Here is a 24,558-nt window from a genome sequence, read left to right as displayed (position 1 = left end):
GTAATATATTTCACAAGTATTTGCGAAAACAAAGGGTATGAATTGCTTTGTCTACTAAAATCCTAGCAGGAAGAGCAAGGTTAGAAACTGGGAAATACTTTCTAACAGTAAGACCAACTAAGCAAGGCTAGGTTGTCAAACCTATTTGAAAACTTCAGTGGATGGACACTCTGTGTCTTCACGACTCACTTGTCAGAAGCTTACACAGTAGGTATCACTGATCATATTCCTTGGTAGATCAACTGACCTTTCATAGTTTCACGTCATCCTCCTAGCAAATGGCTGTGGAATGGGGGAGGAAGTGAGCTTCAAAGGCTAGTATTGCTGGCAAAGCACATGAAGGGGACTTAATGCTAGTACCAGAAAGGCCACTTAGCAAACAATTCTTCACACTGAACAGAGGTTGTGCACTGGTTACATGAAACATACCTCTCACCTGCTTCAGCACGTTTCATTGCTGAAGCAACCCAAGTTGTTTAGTCAGTTTCTCTGGTTGACGGGCCTGTCACTTATGCAGCTGTGTGTATAGGGAATACTAAATCATATTTCCTCCTGTAAAGGACCTCTAGGTCTTGGGTTTTAAATGACAGGGGTGATAGACTACATCTCTGAAGCCAAAATTTACTTGTGGTAAAAGTGACATTCAGAAGATTAGTCCTCAGTAGATCCTGAGCAAGAACGAAGTAATCATTCAGTCATTAAGCTATTCATACAGAACCTACAATGTAAGCATGGCAGTTCGATACTGTGATAAACAGAGGAAGCAAGAAAGCCTCCTCTACCTGACTGTCCTTTGAGCAGGGAGACTCTCCTGGACGATTTCCAAAGGTCCCTTTGAGCCTCATCCATTCTGCAATACTATCATTGAATGTTGTGCACCACCTCTTTTTTTTTTAAAGACTTCTATGGGCATTAGCAGGAGGATGGAAGCTTACAGGGGTGGAAACACCACTAAGTCAGAAATATCAGTGGTGTCTCCCCAAGATTTTGAAAAACATTATTCCATTCCCAAAATACTATGACTGACTTAATGCCAGAACAGCACTACTAGATAATTCTGTTGTTATTAAAACATTTCCAGCACAGTCACATTGTCTAAGCATTTCTCTAAAACTACATGATCTTCAAGTTTGTAAAATAAATCTGGATATTCTTGCATGAACAGGAACTTCCATTTGCATACTCCAGGAAGAGGAATTTTAATATAAAAATACATGCTAACTTTGCAAAAGTTGGTGATAAGGAATATTTTATACTCTTGATGCAAAGATTCAGTGCAGGCTAATGCAATATAATGCAGGCCTGTAACATACATGCATTTGAGGGGAATATGGTACACCTTTGTGCAAGCATCTACAAAAGAAACCTGATAGTGTAAAAGGTATAAAAAGTTACATTTCAAAATATAGGATTTAATTTATAAATCTGTATCTATGTATATGTGTATGTATAGTGTGTGGTTCTGATGTAATAATTTTGTGATGCTAATGCCAAAATCTTGTAGATACTTCCCGTAAGAATAGCTTACTCAAATACTTAGGGCACAGTGCATTCATCTAGAAGACAAAAGCTGCTAAATGTTTGGAGATCAGCTCTGAGATCTTTGGTTACTACTACAGTGTTTTGCTTGCTGCCTGCTATTTGAACCTAAGTAAAAAAATTTAAATGAATTCAGTGCTAACTGAAGATTTATGACTGGGAAAGGGGTGACGAGAAATGATCTGAGTTTTCAGATCCATCTAACAGGTAAGTATCTGTAGTCAGAGTGGCAGTAATTGGTGAGGACCTGCTAGGATCTAACAGCAGCCAAGCTGAAAGATGAAGCATGGAAAAAGCAACCAACAGTTCACTGACAAAGTTTAGTCTCCTAGAACAGCCTATTCAAACATCATCTAAAATAACGGTTTCAGAAATTTGCTGTCCTACCAGGATGATTCAGCCATTTTAGCTACTTTTTCTTCTGTTAATTTTCCTGGACAATTTTGATTTCCCTGCTTTACAATTTATCCCAGAATTACAAAAACATTTAGATGGGAAGGGACATCCAGAGGTCTCTAGTACAACCTCTTCCTTAAAGCAGGGTTTTGTCCAGCCTTATCTTGAAAACCTCCACAAACGCACAAAGCACAGCCTCTTTGGGAAACCTCTTCCAAAGTTTAACTATCCTCATGAGTGATTTTTTTTTTTTCCCTTTCTGTCCCATCAGAATCTTCCCCAATTCACTTTATGACCACTGTCTTTCATTCTCCTGACAATTGCCTCACTAAAGGGTCTTGCTCTTGCATTTTGTAGGTGGACCTCCTTGTAAGTGGTGAAGGCTGCTATTAGGTCCCCCTGAAGCCATCTCTTCTTCAGGCTGAACTATTCCAGTTCCCTCAGATTCTCCTTGTAGGAGATGTTCTCCAGACCTACTACCATCCTGGTGGCCTCTGCTGGACTTGATCAAGTTTATCAGTATCTTTCTCACATTGGTGCACCCAAAACTGGACACACTATGCCAGAATTGTTGTAACAAGTGCCAAGTAAAGAGGAACAACCATGTCCCCCAATGTACTGACCTGTTAATACACAAGATGCTGTTAATTCTCATCAATGACAAGGCAAACTGGTACTTCATGTTTAATCTATTATCCCCAAGAACTCACAAAGGGTTTTTAACAGACCTGCTTTACAGCTACTTAGTCACACCCCAGCCCGTACTGCTGCAGGAAGTTAAGTCTGTTCCAGGTGCAGGACTTTGTTTGTTGAATGTTATTCCTACAACCTGTTTAGGTCCCTCCTAATGACAGATTTGTCCTTAGGCATACAGACTGCACTTTCTTTGGTGTTGTCCACAAACTTATTTCTGTATGTCCAAGTCATTGACCAAGTTATTAAACAGATCCCAGGGAAAACTGCTGAAGAATTTCATTCTGTCACCAGCTTCCAGCTAGAATATGACCCATTAACCAGGACTCTTTCATACCAACAATCCAGCCAGTAGTTCACCCATCCAGGAGTCATCCAGTAGTCATCCAGGATGGCTGGCTGACGGTCATCACAGTCCTGCAGCCCAGAAAGACAATCATATCTTGGGCTGCCTCCACAGGAGTGTGGCCAGCAAGTCAAGGGAGGTGATCCTGCCCCCTCTGCTCTTGTGAGACCCCACTTGGAGTACTGCGTTCAGCTCTGGAGTCCTCAGTACAGGAAAGACATGGACCTGTTGGAGAGGGTCCAGAGGAATATCACAAAAATCATCAGAGGAATGAAGCACCTTTCCTGAGGAAAGGCTCATATGAGAGAGTTGGGGTTGTTCAGCCCCAGGTTCAATTGAATTTTTAAGTACTTGTCTTTGCTATTCAGCCACTTAGTGTGAAGTAGAACTTGGCGTGGGATTCTCAAGCTTGATGCATGCTCCTTGACCTAAGACCTCATACCTTTCCACTTTCAGGAAGCCACAATCTTCCATTTCATCAGCTGGAGTGTCTGACCCACCCGCAGTTCGTCAGCAAGCTGTCGAAGTTTCTACTGTCATCAGTTAAAAAGACACCCGCGTGCTTTTGAAGAAAACCTTGAGACATGGCACAGCCTGGAGCAAGAAAGGGCCATGCGCCACTGAAAACTCGAGTCAGTCAGTCAGTTCCCTTCACTAGCCTGGCTCTGCGCACAAGTCCCGCGGGATTTGCATGGCCGGGCTCCCCACCCTCTGCGCCCGGGCCTTCCCGGGGCGGACACCTCACACCCCACGCCGCATACGGCACGCGCGCGAGCAAGCTAGCCTCGCTGCTCCGGGGAGGAAGGGGGGGAGGAAGGGGGGAGGAAGGGGGGGAGGAAGGGGGGGAGGAAGGGGGAGAGGAAGGGGGGGAGGAAGGGGGGGAGCCCCCCCCGACCCCGCGCCAGGGTGAGCGCCCCGCGCGCATGCGCCCTTGAGCGCGGCGCCCCCGCTCGGCTCCGCTCGGGCTGCGCTCGGCTATTTCCGCCTCTTTGTTTTAAACTCCGGGCCGAGCCTTTTATTTTCATCCCCCTTCACCGCCCCCCCCTTTTCTCCTCTGTAATCTCCCGGCGGGGCAGGGCCGCAGGGGCTGGTGTTCCCCTCTTCCCCCCGCCACTGCGCTCGGGCCCTCTGCCTTCTCTCTGTGGCGGCGCCTGGGGAAGGACGGGTCGGGGAGCGGAAGATCGGTGGCGGCGGCGGGGAGGCAAACCCCCCGCCTGCCCCGAGAGGCGACCGCGCCCCTCCTCCGTCAGGTCAGTGCGAGGCCGCGGCGTGGCGTGGCGGGGAAGGGGGAACGTGGGGGCTTGCCGGTGGCGGGGCTGGGGTCCCGGCCTTTCCCGCCCCGCTGTGGGGCTGCGGGCCGTGCGAGGCCAGGCGAGGGTCTTGCGGGCGGGGCGGGCTTATCCCCCTTTCCTTTGAGGTGCTTGCGGTGGGGGGTTGCGAGAGGGCTCCCGGCACGGGGGTGCGGAAGGGTGCGGGGCGGCGGGCTGCGGAGAAGCGGGCCTTCTGTTCCCCGGTGTCCGGGGTTTGGCGGGCGGAGGGCGGACACACGGTAGTGCTTGAACTTTCCGTGTTGCAACAAGCAGCCTGTGTTCTCGGGGAGGGGGGAGGTGTTAATAGCAGAGGTTGGGTTTTGTGTGGGGTTCCCCTCCCCAAACACCCCTCCCGGGTGAGGGAGTCTTATGTGGGCCAGGGGAGCGTCCGTCCTCTATCCTTCTGTCTTTATGGACAGCTCCTCCCCCCCGCTCCAGGGGAAGGTGGCTCTTATCTTCCGGGGGAAAAGAAGCCCCGACACCCCCACTCCGCCCCTTCCTAATCTTGAGATGAGGTGTGTGCTGTGTGGAGTGGCACACACTGGGGCAGCTCAGCTTCGGACAAAGTGGTGCTGCCCGTGGGGAAGCGGGGTGGATGGAACTGTCCCACCTTGTCCCTGAATACTTCCTCCCCTTTAGGGGTGGGTGCAAGGCTCCAAACTCCCACAGCTTTGAGAGAAAGGGTCGCTTTTGAGGGGTGGGGTGGTGGTTGGTGGTGGTCGAGATACCACTTCCAGCAAACTAATTAGTAGAGGGGACATGTACCAGGTGTGTACGACCTCAGCTGTGCTGGAATGTGGCTTCGGTGCTGTGTATCTGAATGGCATGTGGGATTTTAAGATCTTGTGGGTCTTGTGGGAAATAAGAAATTAAGTGGTATGCATAGGTAAACTATAGAATGCCTGTGGTCTGAGTTGTTTTAATGTTTAAGGATATATACACATGCATGCATGCACACACACACATATATATGATATTACAAAATCCTGATGTTTTCTCAACCACTGAGTTTTGGTGAGTTGTGGTGCTATCAGATCTGTTCTCTTTTAGTCTGAGAGTGTTGGGTATTGCTTCACAGTGTCCTGTGTGGAAAGTTTAGCATGTCTGAAGTTGGTAAGGCTCGCAGGAGGTTTGATTCTTACAGTTCATGAAGTACTTGGATGTTCTTCTGTTACTTCACATTTCACATGTCTGGGGTTTGTTTTGTTGGGGTTTTTGTTTATTTGGCTTTAGTTGTTAAAAAGCTGTCAGTCTCTGTATGCTTTGTGTCAAATCAATTTAGTAATTTCGTGTCTCTGGGAAACCAGTTCAAGGAAATCTGGTTTATTATCTTAGTATGCTCTGGAATTTTCTTCTGGAAATAGTTTGTTTGGTATCTTTCAAAATAAGCCTACATAATTGTCTTCCAGAGTTTCACAGAAGAATGAAGTTTGTGAATGAAAAGATTTTAATTGCCAAAAAAAAAAAAAAAAAAAGGTGAACATAATGTTTAAGGAGCATCCCATGTATGTATTTTCTGTTGTTAACTAGTTTCCTTTATACAGCGTGAACAATTAGGCATACGCTAAATAAGTTGTTAGAAGTCTTTTTAGAACTAGGTAGTGTGATTTTTAAAAATCATTATTGATTGTTGTTGGGTGGGATACTTCTGAATTTTATGTTCATTCTTTTAGTGGCAGGTCCGGTGAGAATCTGAACTGTGATACTTAATCATGTGTCTCGTAAAGGTGCTCTGCAGTTCATAAAATTCTTTGGTCGGTGACAAGGTGAGTACCAATAGAAACCTTGTACCCTTACAGCAGCTTTACTATTTCAGCGTAAGTTGTACTTGTAGATACTTTGCAATATCTTTCAGACAATATGAACCTGTGCAGAACTGAAGTTACTTGGTGAGATCATGTACAGTGCGTTAGAAAGGGTCAGGCAGTTTTCTGGAGAGATGCATAGGGGTACTGCAGCAGGAAGCTTGGAAATAAAAAAAAATTAAAGCATTTAATAAACCACTTTTTGAGGAAAATGTCTTTGATTTCTAGCCAGCTTGATCTTGTTAACTCTGCTGTCACCATTGAAAATCAAGACTGAAAACTTGTGAATGTTGTGTTAGAGTTGACTTAGAGTTTGTAGCTATGGTAGCCTAACAATAATGCCTAGAATGGCAGAAATTAATTACGATGCTATGAAAGAGCTCTGCTACTAGGAGACTGTAAAGTACAGCTTCTAGTTGCTGCAGCTGCCCGACGTCCTCTTAACTTCTCCTGATTACCTTCATGATTTAGAGGAGGTGATCTCTAAGCTTTATATTTGACATATAGCTAAGCTTTCTTGCCAAGAAAGTTCTTGGCATTTCTAAAGCAAAAGTTCTATATTTGCTTTAATAGCTTCAATTTCCTTTTTCCCATATGACTGTTTAATCTAGGTGGCCTTTTTAGCTTTTGTCAGGTAATGATCTCCCAGGACTAAAATAATTCCATCTTAAATTCCTGAACTCTCTGGGAAACTCTGTAAGAAGTAGAAGCATTTCTGTTGGAGCTCTAAGCTAGATAACCACCTATGAAGTGTGTGAGGACATGATATTTTGAAACTCTGATGATGTTTCGCTTCTCAGCTACTGTCTTATGTGATATATTACAAAAAAAGTGTCTTATATGCTATAAAATAAACATTTCTCTATTTTTTTGGTTTTGGAACTGTTGTCCAATTGGTATACATGTGGAAGTAAAGTTACTAATTAGAAGTTTGTATTGATTATGGTGTTTGGAGATGCAATCGATTTAAGACTGTTGGCAGTCCTGAGAGATTAGTGGTTTAAAGTCTGTTGTTGTTGCTAGTAATGTTATTTAATGGTAGTTGAAACTACTGATTTGCTATGTTAGGTATGCTGTCATGTTTAAAGAAAATGTAGAGAAAACCTGCTGAGGGCAGTTTGATTAGAGTAAGTTAAAAGCCACGCAGAAGCTATCCATATCTTTTTAGCTTATACAAAGCTCTGTCTTGAAGTAAACTTAGTTTTGTATTCTTTGCACCCCCCTTCTTAAAATGCAGGCTTGCTATATTAGACTGTAAGTTTAGCTGATACGTGGAAGTCATAGATGCAATAAAGGGAAGAAAGGGGTTATTCTGCATTGAAAGTAATCTTTACTATTGTGATATGTAGCACATTTTCACTGCTAACTGAAGACGCACTGTACACAGTGGTTTACTCTGTAATTGCTCTAAACAGCCGAGATAAAACTTGCTGCCCTTACCTGAATTAGATTTTCTCAGGTTAATTTTATTGAATAAGTGCATTTATATTTAAATCAATAGACTATGAAAATGAAATACTCAGTGTGGTGAGAACTAGTGAGATCGAAAGCCTTATTTGCTATTGAAAGTTTGACTGAAGCCTGCTACTGCAGCGACCTGAAGTCTTGAAATGGTATTGCAGAGCCAGCACTGTAGAAAAGAATAAAACAGCAGTGAGTTGATCAATGATACTGTTTTCCCTTTTTTCTTACTTTTTTTTTTTTTTTAACCTTAATCAGAAATAGTACTTTACGAACTTCATACTATACGTAGGAACTTCAGGGTCTTTTTATTCCTTTGTCAAACACAGCATGTATTATGCAAAAGTAGGGTGTAGTACGAATCATTCAGAACTAGAAGGAATGACGAAGTATGGTGAGTTCAAGTGGCTGCTCTCACAGTTACGACTGCTTCTTTTTCAAGTCACAGTTATAAGTTGACAGAGTCAGTGGGGGAAATTGTTGAAGAGGTGGTGGGGAGAACTGGAGGTAATCAAGGTGTGTGTGTGTTGGCATTACTACAATGCTGGGCAAGATTGCAAGAAAGAAATATGCAAGTATGAAGAAAACAAGGCTTTTTTTGTAGTTTTGCTGCTAGTGGAAGAACTTACTTAAACTAGCTTTACCATTATTTTCCACCTCTCTGCAAAGTGGCAAAAAGGAGACTTCTTATTTTCCCTACATGCATATATTCAGGTTGATGTTAGCAGACCTTGTGACTGACAAAAACTTAGTTCTCTGTCTGTGTTAAAAAGGCTCGTGTTTTGGCTGCAATAAGGATCCCTCTTGGGTGAAATTGAGGCTCTCCTTATTGCTGAAAAATGAGGTATCTTTGCTTTGTGAATAGTACAAATACATTTTGGTTTAAGGAAGGAAACATTCTCTGTATCTTGTGTGTGGGCAAAAATGTGCTGTGCAGTATTTGCTTAATTAAGATAGGAAAGCTTTTCTTTCAAGTTGCCAGAATGAGTATCATGTTATTTGGTGGCTTGCACATGACCATCCTGTCAAGTTTTTCAGTTTTAGTTAAGAACTTAATTGTAACTCTCTACGTAACCAGTCAGTCAGTGTATGATGCTATCTTTAGTCGATTATTATATAATCATTGTGATGTTGCTGGATATAACTGTGTGAATTGTGTGATGTTATGCTGAAACAAGTCATCTCTGGTATCTTCTCTTGCAGTGTGCATGTCAACATTTTATTCATGTTTGCAACTGTAAGCATTGCTGTTGTAGTGTTTGCTGATTTTTTTTTTTTTTTTTTTTTTTTTTTTTATTTCAGGTAATGTGGTGTGCTGTACAGCTTTTTCTAGTTTGTCACCTGAAAAAACAAGCTGAAAGGTAGATTACAGCTGGCTAACTTATATATTCATTTACGTATGAATAATTGTCTCTCACATTTCTTGTATCTGAGTTATTACTTTGAGTGCACAGATTGGCATAATGAAGCAATTGGTCAGTTGATTACTTAGTTGAAGGACATGGCCAAATTTATTTTAACTTACTAGACAAGATGTTTATTATAACAAAACTTACTGTTCTGAGCAGTGGTAATCAATAGAATTACTTGAGGAATAGATTTATTTTTTTTTCTTTAACATTGTGTCATGAATTGTTCATTCAGAGTGACTTTTTCCAAAAATTATTTGGACCTAGAGACATTTTGAATTTAAAGTTTTGTCTTGGGGCTAATGTCGAAATGGTCTGGAATCTTACGTTAACTCCTGTATTTCAGATAATTGTGTTACATACTGTTTCATTGTGATAATAACTGTGGATTTGTTTTATTTATATTTTTTTTCCTAAAATATAAAGTATGTTCTAGACACAGGGACTTCGATGTTGATTTGAGGATTCAAATTAGGCAAGAGGTAAAGGAATTTTTAATGTGCTTGTATAAGTACATAATCATACTCACTGCTGAAAATGCACATGCCCCTGTTTCTAAATCAAATTATTTATATTTAAAACTTTAACTTTTGTTAAACTGGTATATGTTAGAGATACTTTGAATATTATTTTCTCACTTTAAGAGTGTGCTAACACACTGTAATCAAATCAGTCCTCTTAATGCTTGAAATGCTTTTCTTTCCATTGAGTTATTCCTTTCTGTCAAGGTGTGGCCCTCGAACCAGTGTATAGTGTTTGCCTAGTCAATTCTGTCTGCACTTAGGAAAGCCTGCCAGCTGAACTGCTACAGTGATTCCCGCAGTCTTTCTTGCTTTAACATTATACTAATTGGTTGTTTACTGTTTTTCAGGCTTTTCTGAATCATTTTTAGGAACAGTTCCTTAGTTTTATTTGTTGAATGAAATAAGTAACTAAACTGCCTTTTCCTGTTGCAGTTTCCTAAGGCTGATTGCAAAATTGCCTTGCAGCCTAAATCAATTCAAGCTTTAAGATCATGATTTTTATACTGGGTTGCCATAGGACTATGATTAATTCACAAGTGTTTAGTTAAAATCTTGGTAAAAGAAAGTTGCTTGATACATGTTCATACTGTTCTCAGGCAAATTGCAAAGAGATGCCTAATTTTTGTATTTTTTTTTTTCCTGGAAAAACCATGTATGCATTTTAATTCCCAACCCTCTTTTCCCAATGTGTTTTGGATTTGGTAAATTGGCATTATCTTACCTTGAATCTGTACTTGGAAACTCTGAAGTGTGTTGCTACAAAGGGTGTCTATTTCTGCAGTGACATGTAAAATTTAGTCTACATGGAATACTGTGTCAGTACCTTATTTTACCAAAAGTTTCAATCAAACTATTACTGAGCAGGAGCAGTTCAATTAAAAGTGTTTTTTAATAACATTTATCATAGAATCATAGAATTGTAAGGGTTGGAAAGGACCTTAAGATCATCTAGTTCCAACCCCCCTGCCATGGGCAGGGACACCTTGCCCTAAACCACGTGGTTCAAGGCTCTGTCCAACCTGGCCTTGAACACCGCCAGGGATGGAGCATCCACAGCCTCCCTGGGCAACCCATTCCAGTGCTTCACCACCCTCACTGTAAAGAACTTCTTCCTTATATCTAATCTAAACTTCCCTGTTGAAGTTTGAACCCATTACCCCTTGTCCTACCACTACAGTCCCTAAGGAAGAGTCCCTCCCCAGCATCCTTGTAGACCCCCTTCAGATACTGGAAGGCTGCTCTGAGGTCTCCACGCAGCCTTCTCTTCTCCAGGCTGAACAGCCCCAACTCTCTCAGCCTGTCTTCATACGGGAGGTGCTCCAGCCCTCTTATCATCCTCGTGGCCCTCCTCTGGACTCGCTCCAACAGCTCCATGTGCTTTTTATGTTGAGGACACCAGAACTGTACACAGTACTCCAAGTGAGGTCTCACGAGAGCAGAGTAGAGGTGCAGGATCACCTCCTTCGACCTGCTGGTCACGCTTCTTTTGATGCAGCCCAGGATACGGTTGGCTTTCTGGGCTGCGAGCGCACACTGCTGGCTCATGTTTAGCTTCTCGTCAACCAACACCCCCAAGTCCTTTTCTGCAGGGCTGCTCTGAATCTCTTCTCCGCCCAACCTGTAGCAGTGCCTGGGATTGCCCCGACCCAGGTGTAGGACCTTACACTTGGCTTGGTTAAACTTCATATGGTTGGCATCGGCCCACCTCACAAGCGTGTCAAGGTCCCTCTGGATGGCATCCCTTCCCTCCACCGTATCAACCAAACCACACAGCTTGGTGTCGTCGGCAAACTTGCTGAGAGCGCACTCAATCTCACTGTCCATGTCGCCGACAAAGATGTTGAACAGGACCGGTCCCAACACTGATCCCTGAGGGACACCACTCGTTACAGGTTTCCAACTGGACATCGAGCCATTTACCACAACTCTTTGCGTGCGGCCATCGAGCCAGTTTTTTATCCACCGAGTGGTCCATCTATCAAATTTATCCTTGTTCATAGCAACATTATGCTTGGTGACACCAGAGCAAGTAGTTTATTTGCATACTAATCTGTTGATCTTGTACTTCTATTTGTTGGCTGCCTAGAATGAGATAGAAATATCTCTCCCAAGATTAGGCCATTCTGTAACATTTTCAGAAAAGATGTTTATATTCATAAAATGCTTCATTCTGGACCAGACAAAAGGACTTCTGGGTAGCTAGTGGAGCTAATTTTCTTCAGTTCACCTTCTTGCATGTCAGATTCTTTCAAGATTTGACAGAAGATACCAGAAACAGTCTGTGTATATTGATCCATATGGTGTTAAGTGAAAGTTGGCACTTGAAGGTTTCATTTTATTAATATGTAGGTGTAAAAACCTCTGTATTAGTTACAGTCATTTTTATTTCAATTTTTCAGGTATGATCTTAGATGCTAACACCAGAAATTGTTTATCAAGAATATGTTTGCTGTGCACTGTAATAGTGTCCGCTGGGCTTAAAAGACGATAAATAGTTACTCAGATAATTAGCATCTGGGTAAGATGTAGCTCATGGGTTGTCTGGTTATGATTTTATGACTGAAAGAGGCTTGAATTTGGACAAAGAGTTAGATGCAGACAGGTTTCTCTTCTGTAGCCTTCTAGGCCTGATGTTACTGTAAGATATATTCATCAGAAGAGTGAAGACAAGGGAAAAATGGGCTGGTTTTGCTTCTCCTTGAGATTCTTTAGCCAGTTACTGCTTCCCATGATAAGTAACCTTTTCTATGAGTTAGTCATCCATTATCACCATCTGCAGACACTGACAATTTTAGCATGCAAGTGGGGGTGGGGGGAATTTGAGCTCTCTTCCCAGCTTTAATCCAAAAACAAAGGAATAAACCTTTTCCCCTGGAAATTACTGTTTCAAATGCTCATAATGTATGAAGAGATCTACACATGATACACACTGAGACAAAAGGATTTCTTTGTCCCTGTCACACAAACTTCTAATGATGTGTTTCTTGTATTTTATTAATTTGTGTTCTAAAGAATGGAGGGAGAGCGTGTCCATGAAGATGTAATCTATTTAAACAACTATTATATTTTTATTAATGTTAAATTATTTTGATTGTCCCTTATGGCACAGTTCAGTCTCCAGAAGCAATTCTTGATGAACTGCAAAGAGGAACCAAATTGAAGCCTATGTAGATACGGCTAGCAGGCTGCAATAGTTAACATCTTGCACTGACAGACTGTTCTTCCCTTTTTATTGTACATGTCACATGTCCATCTAGTCTTTGAAATTTGTTGTAGGAAGCAGTAAGGGTCTATGAAAGTGATTTTGCTTTTAAAAATTCTTGAGGGGAGACTTAAGGTATACCTGGAATGCAATTATTATGATACATAGTAGAGGTACTGTTTATTTATTTACTTATTTATTCCTTGCATGGACTGTCAGACCCTGTATAGGCTGAACCTCTTCAGAGAGTATTTGCTTCCTACAGTTATTGAATGCTTTGTATCAATGTGCAGCTGAAGAGTTCTGTTGGTAGCCGCTACCTCTTTGAATGCTGATTATCAATTCTGTGATAATTCTGTAAGTTCAGTGATGTTTTTAATGATGGATACCTTCTCATATAGAAGGAATAAAAGATTGATATGAAAAGCTCACAGTTGTCTTGCCAAAGCTTTCTTTGTAATTTGCTAATTTCTGATCTGCTACTGTGGATTAGAAAGGTTCTGCGGTAGATCATAGAATCACTGTGTGCATGTGAAATGCTGTTGTGAATGCCATATGCATTCCTCACAGCATAAAAGCTATGAGGTGGTTACTTGTCTGCTTTCATACTAGTTTTCCATAAGGATGTCTCTTAAAAAAGACATTTTTATTGTCTATTACTTTGTTTCATCTAGCTATTCATGCTGTCTTTGTTTACTTGAAGTTGGATAGAGCTAGCTGCTCAACTATTGGTTTTGTTCCAACTTCTTTACACCAGCAATCTTCCCCTACTTATAAAAGCTGACACCTGTCCCTTAAGGGATTCTGAAAAGTTTTGTGCGAAGATCTAAACATAGACCGTGTCTTGAGCTCGTTTATAGACTAAAACTAAACTATTCCAGAGGCTGTAGAGTACCTCTACTTCTGTACTTGTACCTCTACAAGTACAGAAGCAATTTAACTTCTGTACTGTGCAAAGGTATGTGTTCTATACTTCTGACTCTAGAGACAGACTTGTGCATGTGACAAAATGACTATATGCAGGACTGGAAAGGAAAACCGGCTGGAATATGTGGCTTGAGTTAGTGCTGTAGCAAGTACTGACTAAGTTGTACTAAGGGAAACTGGTAGTCACTTACTCTGAGGTTTGGTTAAGATGTTGGTATTTGGCAATTTAGAAAATATTTTCATGGGTACTCCTTATTAAATTATAAATCTTACTGAGCAGATGAAGGGAAATACAGACTATCATTTGGGGAGATCTTACTAATGTATGCTCTAAGAGCAGCGTAATTGAGAACAGACGTAGTTGAGAATTATGGCTGACAGGCAAGTTGTTTGACCTAGCTCTCATTCCACCTGCCTTTTTCCTGAAAAGTTTCCCCTTGGTCTTCTACATTGAGACTGTACTGGCATAAAGCTGCCTTCATTAGTGGTTTGTGCAAATACGCTATACTGTTAAAATAAGCACCTGATGTGTAAAGGATTTTTTACTTCAAGGTGGCCTTCTCCAACAAGGGGGGTGGTCAGTTGCAGCCTGTAATTCCTAAAACAGCAGAAATAAGGCTGTCAGAGCCCTTACAGAAGTGAAACTAGTCTCATGGTGAGATTATTTCGTTGTCTGAATTATTTAGACCTTTTGGCTCCTCCCTACTGCTGAGGAAATGTTCTCTGTTTTATTTAAAACGGCTGTAGTCAGGTTACAGGTCACAGCAGTGATTGGGTCACAGCGAAGAATTCAGTTTTATGAGTGCTGAATCCTCTCATGCTATTGTTTTCCGCTGGATTTTTCTGTCACAAGAGTCCTTCTTGTCCCCTAAACCAGTGTCATGTTGCAGTGTTAGGATTGATGGACAAGATAGTGATATTGTAATGGTATTTTTGGTTAGAGTTTGTAGAACTACCTGCTAATAACGACTTTGGTGAACAGTTTAGATTGAATTATATTCCATGTGCTCTATGAGGTTTTCTTGAACTGTGACACATTATTAGATTATGCATTGAAAAAATGTCTTAACAGTTACATTTTGGAAATCTTTTCTTACTGCGACATGGCCAGTGAAACATCAGAAAATGCCCAAACAACCCAAAAAAAACCCCAACAACAACCAACCAAAGCCAAACAACTAAACAAAGAAAGGGTTTAATAATTGCAGATGCCTTTTCTGTGAAGTGTCATTTCTTAGTGGAAGATAATGCATGTTTTCATATCACTAGACATTTAACTTCTTCCGTCCTACACACATGCAGGACACTAGGTCTAATGATGATGAGGAAATGAAAATAAATGGCATGTGAGGGCTTAAAATGGATAATTCTACAAGTGTAAGGTTTTAGCCAGTGTTATTCTGTTGAGAATGTTGTGAACCTTTTTGAACTGGAAAGTTGGAACATTTTTCAATTATTTGCAATGGGATTGGGTTAGAAATGGACAGCTGTTTCAGTTCTTCAAATACCCCCCTCCCCCCTTCCTCCCCCTTCCCTCTCCTCCAAGATAAAAAGCTGTTAAAATGACCGGGTTAGAATATCAGTAGCTTTGAGCTGCTCTTTTTCTGTTTTAGTATGGTAAAGTTAGTGTGGTCAGCATGTCAAAATAAGCCCAGAGCTGAAAAACCTAGAATTACTGTGTTGGAGGAATGTTTTTCGATCTTGCTGCATGAATGCAGACCTTCCCCTCTCCCCTCTCCCCATGTCTTTAAGTCTATTTCATTATAAATAGGAAAATATTAAAAAAAAACCATCACACAGTAAATTAGATTACATTTTGGTGTTTATTTTTCTCTTTTTTTTCTAGGAGAATAACTTTCCTTTTGTTCTTCCTTTGTTCAGGCTGCTGTTTTTCATTATCTGTTACCTGTTGAACATTGCCATTTCCTAATTCCTCTCAGCTATTCATTGTTCTACTACAGGCATACATGCTTTGGTCATTATAATGGCAGTCTTCATTTTAAGTGCTGTTTATAATGAAGTCTATTTCTCAGTCAAAGTGCAGGAGAAAACAACAACAGGAGAAAAGCACAGTTGTGCACACTTGTTTGCCCAGGTTGCTGGTTTTCCAGTGCCTCTGTAAAGGATTGACAAGTGTTTATTCACTGCCTGTGATTCTGCAGAGGGAGAAGGCCCTGAGGGTTTTTTGCACAGTCGTGCAATAGAGAGGAGTTCACAGTGTCTTGACAGTTCAGCTGCTTTGTTGCAGATCGATGAAATGCCTTTGGGCCTTCAGTATTCTGGCTGCCTGTCCACTGTCTTTGGAGGGAAGTTTCACATGTAATGGATGTCACTCGAATGAAAGACTTAACATGAGAAATACGTATGCTGCATGAGGTCTGTAGGGCTAACGCTAAAGAAGGGTCTGCTAGAATAGGAGCCGATGCTGCTTCATGGCAACTGCACCCTCTCTAAGAAGTGATGATTTTCTCCTTGTATGTTAGTGTGGCTATCACTGGTGGAAGGGGAGGGAGAGAGGAAGATAGCTAACAAACAAATGTAGTTTGGCTTAAAGTTAGGTGACATATAATTTGGGCTAGGAGCTCCATGATAGGATTTGAAAAGTTCTCTGCTACTGTTGTGATCAAAATAGTTTTTCATAACATCTTTACTGTGTAAGGCATTAAAACTAAAATTGAGGCATTAAACCTGAAATTGATGTGTGAAGTACTGTAGATTTCTCCCTAAAAGCACCTGAAAAGGCACCTGAAAAGGTAGAATTTCGTATTTCAGATACTAGTCTCTATGGTCATAAGCATACTGAACTAAAGATTAATTTTGTTTTAAAAATACTTAAGTTCCTAGTATTTCATTTATGCTAAAGATTCTACTCAGCAAAGAAGTGGAAAAGATAATTCATGTCTCACTGAAAAGTTGAAAGTTGACTTTGGTCTGTTCAGCCTGGGACTAACATGTTTTACTAGTTTACTTGACACAGTCCAAGATATCTTTAATGATTGAAATTGCAAGTTCTCATAACAGAGAAGTCAGATATTACTGTGTTGTCTCCAAATATTAGGACTTTTGTGTTTATGAAAAATAATCAAGCCTTTTGCAGGTAAAATGGTGTTGAATTTGTCTAGGTTGTCTTGACTTGTACGGTCAATTTTATCAAAAAGAAGTATAAGTGTACTGATGTGGGATTTTATCACCGGATGAGTTTTTTTGTACTTTGGAGCTTTTGGGTTGTGTCAACTTAGTTTTGAACTGAATTGTCTCTTCGAATGGGTCAAGTGTGTGCTTAGACTGGTGTGTCAAGGAAGGGGGCAGATATGCATAGCAGAATGAGAACTGAAGATTAGAAACACAGCAGGCCAGAACTAGACTGGCATAGGCTGTTGTCTGAGTCCTTGATTAAAGTAGTGGAGCTCAAGATGCAGGTATGCTATACTTGGCAACTTGTTTTGGCACCCTCAGCTTCTTCACATTTTGCTGAGCAGTGGTGGAAATTTAAAAATTCATGGGGACTTGTCAAGAAAACTAGCCCTACTCTGCAGTGCTATTTGGTACTGCTCACACTTCATCATAAGTGGTGCAAGTGCAGGTAATCTGAGTATCTCACTCTCTCTTCTCCTGTTGTAATTGAGGTCTTAAAGCAATGATGAGTTTTTGCAACAGGTGTTTCCTATAAAACTGCCCTGGTTTCAGCTGCAACAGTTATTTTTAACTCCTTCCTGGTATCTGGTGCAGTGCTGTGTTTTGGCTTTAGTGTGAAAACAATGCTGATGACACACTGATGTTTTAATTGTTTGGAAGTAATGCTTCCTCTGATCAAGGACTTTTCAGTCGCTCATGCTCTGCCAGTGAGGAGAGGCACAAGAAGCCAGGAGGAAGCGGAGACTGAACACCTGACCCAAACTAGCCAAAAGGGTATTCCATACCACAGCACACCATGCCCGGTATACAGACTGTGGGGAGTTACCCAGAAGGGACTGATCTCTGCTAGGGTCTGGCATGGTGAGCAACTGTATTATGCATCACTTGTGTTTATTGTTTGGTGGGATTTTTTTTTCTTTTCCTTTTCTCCTTTATATTCTTTCCCGTTGTTATTTCCTTGTCATCATTATTATTATTCTTTTTAGTTGTAGTTTTGTATTATACTTTAGTTATTGGACTGTTCTTATCTCAACCCGTGGGGTTTACATTCTTTCGATTCTCCTCCCCATCCCTCCAGGAGCGGGAAGAGGGAAGAAGTGAGGGGGCGAGTGAGCGAGTGGCTGCGTGGTTCTGAGTTACTGGCTGGGTTTAAACCATGACAAAAACTACGAAAATGGTCACTGTGAAAACAGATTCTATTTCATTGGCGATAACATCTAGTTAAAAAAAGGTTGCTTTATGCCTTGCATAAGAAAGACGAAGTTCTCTGCTATTTATACTCACTGTACTTAGTATCCTCTAAACATAAAGTACTTGCAGAATACTATCTGCTGTAAAAATAGTGGTGTCTAAAATTGATGCAATGTTTAAAAAACATTCAATTTCAATTTTAAAAATCAGTTGGATTTATACTAGTGAAAACTCAAAGCTAACTATTTCTTTTAAGTTCACGATGGCTAGCAGTGCAAAGTCCTTTATATTGAAAAAAGTGGAACGTTCTTAATGAGAGGAGATTGCTTGGATACATGAAAAATATGCCACACTAGTGAAATAAAGTAGAAAATTTTGAGGTGACGAATCCAGCCTTTTACAGGTATATTGACAAAGAATGACAAGCTATTGGAGTAAACTTTAGAGGTTATGAATATTTTTCCTGCTGGCAGGGAAGCTTTATTCCAACTGTTAATGGGTTGATATATTATTGAAATGTTTCATATGTCTCCTATTTAATAAAAAGAAAGCTTTTAATAGCACATTCTACTATATTTTTACAAGGAGAAATCTTGCCATCTTTGGACGTTACACATACAAGCTTCTGGTGCTTTTGCACTCTTTTTAATACCTGCAAGTCCCAGCTCCGATAGTCCTGCTTTTTTATTGCATTCTTGGATCCCTTCCTCAATGTTTCACCTTAACGATTATATTAGTTTTGAGAGAGGGGAAAAAAAAAGAGGGAAAATATTTTCAAAAGTGAAGTTTCAAAGCTTCAGGGTAAGAATTGAGGCAATCTAACACTGGAAGATACAGAGGAGTGAAGAGTTTTTGGTAGAAAGGAAAAAAACCCAAACGTTCTTGCTCTATTGATTAAAGTCTTGCTATATAATTCAATACTAAATAAATAATGCAAACTATCAGGTTTGTTTTCACATTTGCAGTGAATTCAAAGGCTAGGATTGTGTCTGAGGTAAGAAAGCTGCACCAGCAAGAGCTCCAAGGAAACTAAGCAACTCTGTTATATCTTGCTTCAATTTATGTCTGAAATAGCTGAATATTAGATCAGTAAAGTGTGAGCAGAGTGCACCTTAAAGCCCTCCTGGGATTTCAAGAACAGAAGAAGAAAGGTTTTTTCCAAGGCTTATGAGTTGTATGGTTAATGAGTAGATAACTTGATCAAAGTTACTGTGTGTATGTTTGAATCCAAGAAGAGTACAGACTACCTACAAACTGTTTGCAAGATATGGGGCAATACTGGCTGCATTTGCTCATCTTCTGTCTTAGCAGTAGAGGCAATTATTGGACAGTTCAGTGAAGTTAAAAGCTTTGATCGCTGAGATTTCTTTAACCAAAGACAAGGATGTGTAATTTTTTTGATCCTTTTAAAACTAAAAGATTTGTTTGGATTAATTAACCATCAAGTGCTGTAATCTGGGTTTAAACTACATGGGGATGTTAAAAAGAAGAGTGATTGCTGGTAAAATCTGCATTCAGTTGAATTGTAGCACCTTCCTACTTCTTACCTGCTGGTAGCTTCTGGATTCTCACTACAGATTTGCATTTTGACAGCTACTGTTTTACTGGGCTGCCAGTGTGTCTGGACCAAGAAGTGGAGTGAGGTGACTGAAAACCTGATTTTTTTACAGGCCATTTACTAAATACCAAAAGGAATAGTCTCTGGTTCCCATATGAGGATTCTTTATCCTCTCTTTTTAAAAAACAGGCAATATTTGCATGACTATGGGAAAATTTTCTATATAGAGATATATAACTGCTTCAGATAAAAGATATAAACAGACAAAAGATATAAAAATCCTAGTACTCAGGTTATCGTACACTTACTAGGGATATATCTTTTCCTTGTCTTTTTTTTTTCGTAAGTGGCTGGTTTCTGGGGTTGTAGAATCACATAGAACATTTTATGTAACCAGGTATTTTCATTGTAAGATGAGGGTTATTCAACAATGGAATTTTTTAGGAGTTGGTGGCATGGGTCCGTAAGGCTTCTTATTTCTCCATTGTAAACATTTCAAGCCCTTGTTATCTTGGTTGGAATCAGACCAATCAGTGCAGATGTACACCATCAGTTCAAATGACAACTGAAAGTCACTTGGCATTTTGAGTTGCTCATCTGTTCTGTGGAGGACATAGTAATGAGATTACAATCTGTTTCAGCTGTGTTTAAGTCCTAAATAACTTTTTCTGAACTGTATGGGTATTAAAGATTCAAAAAAGTGATGTTCTGCAGAGGACATAGTAATGAGGATTACAGTCTCTTTCAGCTGTGTTTAAGTCCTAAATCACTTTTTCTGAAGTGTATCATAGTAAACATTAAAAAAAGTGATGTGGGTTCAGATAGTAGAATCTCACTGAAGGTTTGGTTTTAAAGGACTTTGTTCTTCATGAGATTCAAGGCTGGTTTTGACTATCTTTTAATTACTGAAAGTCAAGGATCTCTTAATTTCCGTCTTACCTGTGTGTACTGAATTGAAACGAAGTGCCTTTTTAATAGCTTGTAGCTTTGTCTCTAAATTCTTAACATGGAGGATGTTGGAACATGTTCTTCCAGTGTATGACAAATGTGTCTTTAACATTTTGTAAAGTATTAATCAGGGATAGTACACAGGTTAAGAATAGTCTAGTTTTCAAAAGTCTTCTGCTGCTGGCAGTGGTTTTGATTTCTGATAATGAGCCAGATTTTATTTGGAGAAGGTTGTAGTGGTATTTGTTAATGAAATGAAGGTTACTCCTGAGATAATGATGTGTTTTTGTAATTTTTTGTAAAGACTTTCAGAAGTCTGACACTTTAATACCTCTTCCCAGTTTTGTGTGTGTTTTATATGTGTTGATCAGAAATTATCTTGTACCCTCAGCACTGAACAAAGGAAATAGCAGGATGTAAAGAGAAATTTGAGTGTAATTAAATTAGTGATTCTTTGTCAGAAAGAAGATGGAAAATGGAAGATTAATCTTGTGGTTTTTACATTTTTGGCTAATTACATGAATGCACGATTTTTTTAAATTAATGTTTCTTCCTGTAAGATGAAGGCTTTTGCAAATGGTCAGCTCCTTAACTCTTTTTATATTTTACTTTCCCCCTCGCTTTTGTAACAGAGCAGCAGTCTTTTGAATTAGTTCAAATGACTTCTGAGTATCGATTTTAAGGTAACACATCATTATACAATGAAATCTGTATTGAAATCTGTAAGCTCAAAGTAGATCACTCTAACTGCAATTAGGGTAGCTTTTTAAGTTAACACCCTGATTGAAAGAAAACGAAGTATCTATTAAAAAATTCTCATATCATATATTCTTTTATGCTCCTGATCATGTTTTATTTCTGATAAGAGATGCCTGCCATCTGTTGCCACTTCAAAGACTTCCTTTGCTGAATTATAAGAATGTGATCTCTTCCATAATTACACTTGCCAGTGTATCTTGGGTGGATGTAATACATATTTATTTCTTGCCTGACTCTGCAAGAAGAGTTGAGAGAGTGGAAAGAGTGGAGGAGGAAGGATATGAGGAATAACACACTGGGGCTGACAGTTGTGATGGTAGGTGGAAAGCAGTGAAGTAAGTAGGCCAGGTTGCGTTTAGTGTGTCTATACATTTTCCTTACTTTAAAGATTTGCCATTCTCTTTTTACTCTTATTCGTCCTTTTCCTTAACAGATCCTTCTGAAATGTCAGCTCTGATTCAGTATTGATGCTTTATGCATGTTCATATAAGGCAATTTTCAATGATTATTGCTTGAAGTCAGGAGAACCTTGGTCTTGCATTTCTTTGTGTTGTGTTTGCTTTCACCTTCAGAGCTGAAGGCAACTAATGCCAAAATCTGTCTTCAGTTTGATAGAAGCAAGGAGCTTAATTTCTGCGCCCTTTTGAATTTCCATTTGTACATTTTAAATGCACTTTCATTTTCATTCCTTATATATATTCCTGCAGCAGAACTCCGTAGTGGGCTTCTACAAGAAAGATTTGAATAGGTTACAGGTAGTCTTTACAAGTGGGGATTAATAATGGATACAATGCAAATCATAGAGTTGAAGGTATGGCATGGTATGGGTTTGTTGATCACACTTGGCATACTAAGAAGGAAAACCATGTATTTATTCTCATCTACCTGAGTTTGCTGCGACCTAATGTAATAGATGGGAACCTAGCTGAGGGTTGATTCGCTCTCATGACTGAGAAACACAACAAAGTATGTTTTTTGTCAAAGTAATTCAGTAGAGTATATATGTTCATGTTCATCATTACTGTTTGTTGGAAAGAGGCAGGAGAACATAGGTGTGCAGCTGTTCTATGACTTTCATACTTGCCTGCACCAGGGTGCCTGGCCGACGCTCTCGGCACAGACAGCAGAGAGATCGTGAGAAACTGAATGGCCCCACAAGTAAACAATTAAAGATCTGGCATAAAGCCAGTTGTTTTTCTAAGGGTATAAAAGCAAGACCCTCTTGTGGCTGAATCTGAAGCCTCACCTATGAGTGGACGCACAGCATAGGAGCTCTCCCAGTTGCCTTAGACTCCTAGCATTGGCTGCAGTGGGGCTTCCCAGCTTGAAGTGCAGGCCCGGATAATGATCCTGTGGTGATTGGTGATGTATTTCTTCTTAATCTCTGTTCTCTATGCAGTAATGATTTGATGCATTTCTACTTTTCCTCTGTATTTTACATACATAATATGATTTGCTTTATTGTACTTATTTACTATATAGAGAGAGATATATACCTAATTCACGTTAGTGTGCTTGTTTGTTTTAGTGTGCTTCTTCACTTTAGTGTCCTTGTTTAAAAACTGTGGATATATTGTACAGCTAGTGTGTGGTCATTCTGTGGTGTACCCTGCCTGTTAGCAGAACACCTTGCTGTGTCAGGGATTCCATCTTGGAGAAGCAATAAAAGACTGAAAAGTTGTTTGAATCATTTAGTTTGCTTATATCTCCACTATCTCCCACTATTTCTAGGTAAGTAAACAAGGTTCCTGATTACCTGTGTTAACTGAAGTGTAAGGCTATTACAGTTATTTGGGAACTTTTTTCGAAAGTCCCCCTAAACTTAACTCTTAGATAGTTTATGCAGATGTTTCTTTCCATTGTACATTCTTCGCTTTCTGCTTTCTCCTTGTTTTACAAGTAGCACTCATACTGCCTTCTTGGACCAGGATGTGATAGCTGAATATAGGCAACTCAGAGGGTTTTTTCATTCATGCTCCATGTTCTCTTAATTGTGATAACCTTTCCTGGTACTTGGTCCAGTTTCATGCCTTAGTGAATACATTCTTCCTTAATGTATTTAACTAGAATTGGACATTATTTCAGAAGGTATTTCACCAGCAGCTTACAAAATTATACTGACAGCAGACTGTGGCTATTGAAATTGACCCATGACAGATTTTGGGTTAATATATATCTGTTTATGGCTGCAGTAAATACTGCTAATGTTTGAAACTTGTGCTTTCCCATGTTTGGATAGAAGGCACTGCATATGAGGGATTTTGTATTACTAAGTCATGGTGATTATGAATTCAGTTCTACTATCAATCTAATAAAACTCAACATTTACTGAAAATGAAATAGATTCAATGCAGGGATGATGTCCACCTTCTTTGCAGTGTTCTAGCATGCTAACGGGTAGACAAAGATGTAGATGAGTTTTTAAACTACAGTAAAATACTGCATATTACAACTCTCTACTCTTTCTCTTTTTTAGTGTCAAACTGGTATTTATTGTATTTAGTTGATTTTATCACAGGAATAACAATTATTTACTAGATTTCCAAAGTGTCATAAGCATCTGTTCCCAGGTGAAAAGTTAGAGAAAAGAACTACCATAATTTGGGTGTTTGTATATCTATTTGGCTGCAGACACTTTGGGAGATGAGTTATGTGATAATTTTTAGCTAATACTTAGCAAGTAGGTAGTAGTTGTTTGACTGTTCAGGAGTCTAATACAGTTGATTTTAATACAGACTCCAAATCTAAGCAATACAGAAGAGGAAAAATTTAAGTAAAACCTTACATTAAAATGTCTTAATATCCGGGCCTGGCACCTGGCATTAAATGTGTCTAATAACTGAGCAATTTAAGATTAGATGCCAAACTGAGATTGAATGCCTCTGGTTTGTTTGGTTTTTAAATATATTTAACATTTTGATAGTACTTACATTTTGTGAAATTTCTAAGAAAGTTAATTCCTGTAAAAGCTGGGAAGAGGTGATGCTTGATGTTCCTCATTCCTCTTTGCACAGTGAAAGGATGAAAAACATTACCCAAATCTGTGTAAAGAGGCATAGGTCCAGGTTTTGAGTCACCCAGTTGTTTTCAACTGCATTTCTCCTTCCTCATATGTCTTTTACTGATAACATGCAAGACAAATTTTGAACTGTCGTCTTTGCTGTTTTGACAGTTTACTGCAAGGCATAATTCATTTTGGGTAGACAGAAGCAGGTGTTTATGGAAAACTGTGATACTGATCAGTCTCTCATTGTGCCATAAAAGGTAAGTACGTGGGGGTGAATAAGGAGTAAATGGGTAGATTTAATACCACTGTGTCCTGATTATTACTTCTACTTTACCTCAAACATTTGTG

At 39.9% G+C, this 24,558-nt stretch overlaps 1 protein-coding gene across 5 annotated transcripts in view; it reads left to right on the top strand.

Annotated features, from left to right (window-relative positions):
* The first annotated feature begins 3,903 nt into the window (after positions 1 to 3,903).
* The window catches only part of PCGF3 (polycomb group ring finger 3), a 53,084-nt gene continuing 32,429 nt past the window's right edge, over positions 3,904 to 24,558 (top strand). The window contains exons 1-4 of one of the 5 annotated variants that reach the window (XM_030512801.1): positions 3,910 to 4,224; positions 5,958 to 6,050; positions 8,853 to 8,911; positions 9,386 to 9,441. The gene's annotated coding sequence lies outside the window, so the exon portion shown is untranslated. Of the gene's footprint in view, positions 4,225 to 5,957; positions 6,051 to 8,852; positions 8,912 to 9,385; positions 9,442 to 24,375; positions 24,468 to 24,558 lie in introns of those variants that run through there. The other 4 variants (XM_030512799.1, XM_030512803.1, XM_030512802.1 and 1 more) reach the window with 4 other exon arrangements.

The sequence above is a fragment of the Strigops habroptila genome, chromosome Z (genome assembly GCF_004027225.2).
Source record: "Strigops habroptila isolate Jane chromosome Z, bStrHab1.2.pri, whole genome shotgun sequence".
NCBI lineage: Eukaryota > Metazoa > Chordata > Aves > Psittaciformes > Psittacidae > Strigops > Strigops habroptila.
The sequence above is the reverse complement of the archived record's forward strand: the minus strand, read 5'-3'. Positions and strand labels throughout refer to the sequence as shown.